The sequence below is a fragment of the Gossypium arboreum genome, chromosome 1 (assembly GCF_025698485.1).
Source record: "Gossypium arboreum isolate Shixiya-1 chromosome 1, ASM2569848v2, whole genome shotgun sequence".
Taxonomy (NCBI): domain Eukaryota; kingdom Viridiplantae; phylum Streptophyta; class Magnoliopsida; order Malvales; family Malvaceae; genus Gossypium; species Gossypium arboreum.
In genome coordinates this window covers 114127699-114134974 of record NC_069070.1, presented here as the reverse complement: position 1 = coordinate 114134974, position 7276 = coordinate 114127699, and positions in this window count along the sequence as shown.

Here is a 7276-nt window from a genome sequence, read left to right as displayed (position 1 = left end):
CACATGGCTGAGACACACGCCCGTGTCTCTGTCTGTGTGCTCAATCCTGAGCATTCTGTTTTGCAAAAATTAGGGTGCAGAGGACACGACCTAACACATGCCTGTGGGGCAGACCGTGTGTCACACACGGCCTAGACACACGCCCGTGTGGACAAAAATAAGGCTAATTACCAAACCATTTTGCCACCCTTTGATGCACACACCTACACAACACAACATAGCACCAATTCAAGCATTTACATACAGCCAAATCAGCCACAATCAAGACATCCACACATCAATTACATGCTAGCATCTATTATACACAAACATCACATACTCATCAACTCAAATCATGTAAGTTTCCACATTCATAAAGGGCATCATCATATAAATTGATCATACCAATAGTAGCCAATTTCAAATGGCCTTATACAAACTGAACTTTCACCCAATATAAGCCAATTCATTTGGCCAAATCAATTATGACACATAACAAAATAACCAAGTCCTCTATACATGCCATAACTCAAAATGTTGAGATCATTGGTACCAAAATAATTGATGATAGTGTGAATGGATCTCCGACAGTCTCCTATCCCCTAGCTAGCTTGGTGACACTATAAGACAAGGGAAAGGAAAGGGGAGTAAGATTTAAAGCTTAGTAAGTTCCTATGCAAATAATAGGCATCATAACCACACAATAACCATACAATTAACATGATGAAATATGGCATGAATGTCATTAAAATCTTATAGTCATATCTTATTCAATCACAACCTTACCAATGGTTCATCACATATCGAGCTCATTACGAATGAGTTTTACGTACATACCTTTACCAACTCGCAACATAACCATAGTCTTTCTCAACTTTGACATTCCCGTTGAACACTCGGAATATTAACATATACTCGAAAAACTTGCACATAAGTACCACATATGTAGCCAAAGCTACCACATATCTCATAGTACATATAGACTCGTTTTTGAGCTACTCACAGGCCTGCTCACACAAGCTGTCAGTCAAGACGTAGCTACACAATGCTACTCACACAAGCTGTCAGGTATCTGCAACTCATGCCGGACTACCCAGCCACTGGTAGGACGTACAAGACCAACACTCGGATCACATAAACACATCGGTTCCTAGTGACATGTCACTCGTATCCTATTTTATTCCTAAGGCTTAATCGGGAATTCTCACTTATCGAAACTTTGTCGAATATGTCCAAAGAGTCAATCACAATTCAAACAATATTAAAACATTTAAAACATAAATATAACAATGCATTATTTACATACGAACTTACCTCGGTAAAAAAATACTACAATTTGACATAATCGTCAAACACTTTGTTTTTCCCCCGATCTAGGTCCGAACCTCATTTATCTTGATCTATAATAACAAATTTAACTTATTTAATACACATATTGTTCAATTCAGTCCAAAAATCATATTATTTAAAAATTACATTTTCCCCTAATATTTCACATTTTTACAATTTAGTCCCTAGGATCGAAATTGAAATGTATTCAATTTCTTCAAAACCCAAGCCTAGCCGAACTATTTTCATACTTATACCAGCCCAAATTTTCCACTTAATCATACTTTTACTACTCATTTTATAACTTTTACAAATAGGTCATCTTTGACATTTTTACCGAAAATCACTTAGCAAAAGTTGATTTTCTAACATCAAACATGCATTTTCTACCATTAGCCATCAAAATACACACATGTCTAACATGGGTCAAACCCTAGGCCTTAATCATCCCTCAAATTAGTGCTAGAAATAGGTAGATCGAGTTACAACGACTTTAAAAATGTAAAGAGTATTAAAAATGGGGCTAGAACAGGCTTACAATCGAGCTTGGAAGCTTGAAAAACCCTAGCTATGTCTTCCTCTTGTAAATTTTGCCAAGGGGTAGAAGATGGGAAAAAATTGGCTTTTATTTTGCTTATTAATTCATTTAATTACCAAATGACCAAAATGCCATTTCCTTAAAACACTAAAATTTTCTTACTTCATGTCCATTTTTGTCCACTAACTTAAAAAATGGTCTAATTACCAACTAAGGACCTTCAATTTAAAAAATTCACAGCAATTAGACACCTCTAGCTTCTAGAACTCAAGTTTTGCACTTTTTACAATTTAGACCTTTTACTAAATTGAGTGCTCAAACGTCAAAATTTTCGAACAAAATTTTCACAGAATCATTCCATTAAAATTTAGACCATAAAAATATGAGAAAAATAAATTTTTCTGCGTCAAATTTGTGGTCCCAAAACTACTGTTCCGACTAAACCTAAAATCGGGCTGTTACACCATTCCTATCATTGCTATTTCTAAGTTAGACTAGGTGCCTCATTTTTTCATCATCCAACTAGGTAATTGACTCTGGTGCTACAAATCACATAGTAGGTAATCCAAATATTTTCTTTACTTTTAAACAAGATACGAGTACTCCTAAAGTTGTTTTAATAGATGGGTCAAACTCTTATGCCATTGGATCTGAAATCGTTAACCTTACATCATTTATTAATCTAAACTTTTTCTTAAGCCTCCTTGATTTCTCTTTTGACCTATTGCTTATTAGTAAACTAACTTATGCTCTAAACTGATCTATCTTATTCTTTTCCAAGCATTGTCTCTTTCTAGATCTTATGTTGAAGTAGATTATCGGTAGGGGTCACAAATTTGGAGGTCTTTATGTTCTTGATACACAAGTATCGAGATATGTTACTTATTCTGGTATGCAGTCACCTTTTAAGGTACATTGTTGGTTGGGTTATCCTTCCTTGCCTTTCTTGAATAAATTGTGTTCTCATTTTCAAAATTTGTCATCATTAGATTGTGGGTCATGTCAATTTGCTAAGCATCGTCCTCTTTCTTCAGTTCTTAGAGCCAATAAAATAGTTGAGTTTCCATTTGAGTTAGTTCATTATGATGTTTGGGGTTTGTGTCCTATTATTTCAAAGATTGGGTCTCATTATTTTATTACTTTTATGAAAGATTATTCACATGTGACTTGGTTATATTTAATGAAAAACTGTTTTGAGTTATTTTCTATCTTTTTTGCCTTTTGTGTTGAAATAAAAAATCTATTTAATGTTTAAGTTCGTATTTTACGAAGTGATAATGCAAAAAAAATACATTTCTGATGCCTTCAAAACTTATATGACTCAAAATGATATTACTTATCAATCTTCATGTGTACTCCTCAAAACGATATAGCTGAACGAAAAAATTAGTCACATTTTCAAAGTAGCTAGATCCCTCATTTTTCAATTGAATGGAGATAATGATCTATTTGAAGACCTTGAAAGGTGTAGAATACTAATTAGGAAACTAAATTATCTCATAATTACTCATCCAAACGTTGCATATTCTGTAAGTGTTATGAGTCAGTTTTTGTCTTCATCAACAAGTAAACATTGGGAAGCATTGGAACAAATATTGTGCTATTTAAAATAAGTTTTAAAACATGGTCTTTTATATAATAATTATAAGAACACAAACATTGAGTTCTTTACAGATGTAGACAGGGTAGGATCTAAGATGGATATTAAGTTTACTACAGGATACTGTGTCTTTTTTGGAAGGAATCTAATCTCTTGGAAAAGCAAGAAGCAAAATGTAGTATTGTAATCAAGCATATAATTACAATACGGAGCTAAGACACAATTTGTGTGTGAGATTATGTGGTTTCAACAATTATTGAATGAACTAGGCTTCCGAGAGTCATTGCCAACAAAGCTATGGTGTGATAACCAAGCTACTCTTCATATATCTTCCAATTCAGTGTTTTATAAATGAACCAAGCATATTGAAGTTGATTATCATTTTATTTGTGAGAAGATTCAACAAAAACTTGTATCAACAGGCTATGTTAAAACAAGAGATCAATTGGGAGATATATTTGCAAAAGCATTAAATGGACCGCGAATCATTATATTTATAACAAGCTAGGCATAATCAATCGATTATATGTGGTTAAAGAATATCTAATATTTATAAAAGATTACGTAGTAGATTTGTAGGGATTTTAATTTAAATTTGATTAGATTTTTTTTTTTTCTTTAGAGAACTAACATTAACATGCATGTTGCGATAAACCCGGTTAAGCAACAAACAAGTAAAATAATAAAGAAATTGAAAAGATCGAACACAAACATTTTATGTGTAACACCCCCTACCCATATCCGGCATCGGAACAGGGTACGAGACATTACCGGAGCTTATCGAATCATTATTAATTAGGGGAAAAAGTAAAACAAAGTAAACATGTAATATTTAATAAATTCGTATAACATGGTAATTAACTTACTGCTTCTCTATATTCAACATAATTATGCAAAACATAATTATTCGAATTGATCATGGGCCCTAATACCTATTCTTATCACATTGTTAGTCATATAATTCATATAAATATCAAGAAACATGTATGGGCTCAACTTTCATTAAATTTCTCATATGCATATACTTTTACATATCATTTATTCACATAACTTATAACAATCATATCTATGTATTTTAAATACGCTTTCATAACAAGTTGTCTTGATTTCAGACTATCTCACATTGGAGCTTTACTCATCAAATCATTTGAAATACTATCTTTATACAAATAGTACACTTGAGTTGCACAATTCTATAATTATGAACGAACACATTTATAAAATATATTCCATGTTCATATACCATAGTATCATGTCTCCATATATCAAATATATAACCATCATTTTCTTGTGTTTCAGATAAATACATGTAACCATACATAAGCATGCCATTCACTATTTCTTCCCGTCTATCACAATTTCAAATGACAGATTCATGTGAATGAGCTCAATAATAACCATGAAAATACTTACCACATTCTTTCACACATATTCCACTTATAACATATATTTTTTTTATATTTGGCTTGACATTTACTATGCAATATCAGATATTTATTTATTATGCAATATCAAATGTTCAAATTATTTTTTAACATATATAACATTTAATTCAAATATAAATTTATAACATTTTTCATTTTAACAAAGTTTAACATTTACCAAATATAATCGAGCATGTGATCAATTTATGCATAAGTCATTCACATATTTTCCTCCTCCTCATCTCCATTCCATATCCGTAATGTATATAACACACTTGTAAGTAACAGTATCTATAATTTTTACTATTTACATATATGAATATTCAAGCTGTCCATCTGCATTATTATTTTTATCTTGAGCTACAGAATCCGAATTAAGATCCGCTAATTTTTTCTGAAACTAGACTCACGTATCTTCTTACAATAAATTTTCAGAATTTTTGGTTTAACCAATAAGTACAGTTTATTCTTTAAAGTCACCCCTATTCTGCTGTCTGCAGTTTCGACCCTTCTTCACTAAAAATTAATTATCTCATTGTACGGGATTCGAATAATGTTCCTGTTTGTTTTTCTTGAAAATATACTCATTCAGGATTCTAAAAATATAAATTTAAGCCCATAATTATTTTTATTCAATTTTTGATGATTTTCGAAAATCAGAACAGAGGAACCCGAAATCATTTTGACGTTGTGTCATAAAATTTATTATATCTCATGATTTACAATTCCATTACTTACATTGTTTCTTCTATAAGAAATTAGACTCAATAACCTGTAATTTCATATTTTATTCATCCTCTAATCCTATTTTTACAATTTTTGATGATTTTTCAAAGTTAGACTACTGCTGCTGTCCAAAATAGTTTTACTGCAAAATGTAGATTTCCATTTTACCCTAAATTTCACAGTTCATACAATTTAGTCCTTACTCAATTAACCCCATAATTGAGCTAATTTTTCTCAATTAATACTTTAGTGTATCATTTTAAACTACTTCATAACCTATGAAAATTAAAAATTTAGCACTAGACCTTAATTCCAAACTCTTTTATAATTAGGTCCTAAAATCAATTTCCATCAATTTTACTTGATAAAATCATCATAAATCAAAATTAAAGCTTCAATTCTATATTTATTCATCATATGATTCCAGCACTCATCCATGGAAACTTTAAAAATTAGCCATGGAATCAAAAACTAATGACATAGTAAGTTGGACCCAATTGTAAAAGTTCAAAATCTTAGAAATTTCAAGGAGAAAGCAAGAATTAAACTTACATGAAGCTAGAGTATGAAAACCAGCTAGAACCCTCTTCCATGGCTGTTTTTTAGCTGATGAAAATGAAGAGAAATGAAGAGAATTCTAGATATTCCATTCTAGTCCCCTTTTTATTTAGTAAATTTTGTTATTTTCCTATTTTGCCCTTATTTCCTCAATTTTCTTGATTTTTCTCTGCTTGTGCAGCCCAAAGTATCTCCTTTAGGTTATTTGCACTTTAGGTCCTTCCTCATTTGACAATTGAGCTATTTAATCCTTCTAGCAACTTTTACATATTTTTCAATTTAGTCCTTTTTATTTAATTAATCACCCAAACGTCAAAATTTTCTAATGAAATTTTAATACTACCTTATTAACACTATGTAAATATTTATAAAAATATTTATGGCTCGGTTTATAACACTGAGATCTCGATACTTTTTTTTCTTATTTTCTTGACCAAATAAATCTTTATAAAATACAATTTACTATTTCAAAAATCTTTTAAAAGCTACATTTGGCTCATAAATATTAAATAATATAATCTACGAGTTCAGTTTTTGGATTTGGTGGTCTCGAACCACTATTTCTGACATCGCTGAAATTTGGGCTATTACATTACGTGGAAAAATCCCAACAAAAAGGATAAAAAAACACGAGCAAAAATAATTTCACTAAAACAAAAAAAATGAATAGTACAAAAGATGGAGATAAAATTAAATCCCGAAACCTAAAATACGAACCTTCAAAATATAAACACAAAATTCGCTGAAAACTTGTAGAAGTTAATACTTAAATGTGTAATGAATTATTTTTCTAGGATGGAAAAGTATTTATAGGCTAAATTCGTAGGTCAAATAATATTAAAATAACCTACACTAATAAGAGTATAAGTGTGAAACTAAAAATATAGTTTAAGTAGGAGAAGGAAAGCCAAAAAATACAAGGCATAACTCCACAAATCTCCACCTTGACTCGTATTTCCACAACGCCTTCTTTGCCAAAGCTTGCCACGGGATTATCTTGAACTATGCGGGATATTAACTGCGTCGAAGTTGTGTTTAGAAGCTGGAAGTCTTCTAGTCTTCGACTTGTGCACTGCCAAATCAAAACTGACCTAAGTCTAATTTCTACGAATGCAATGCCCT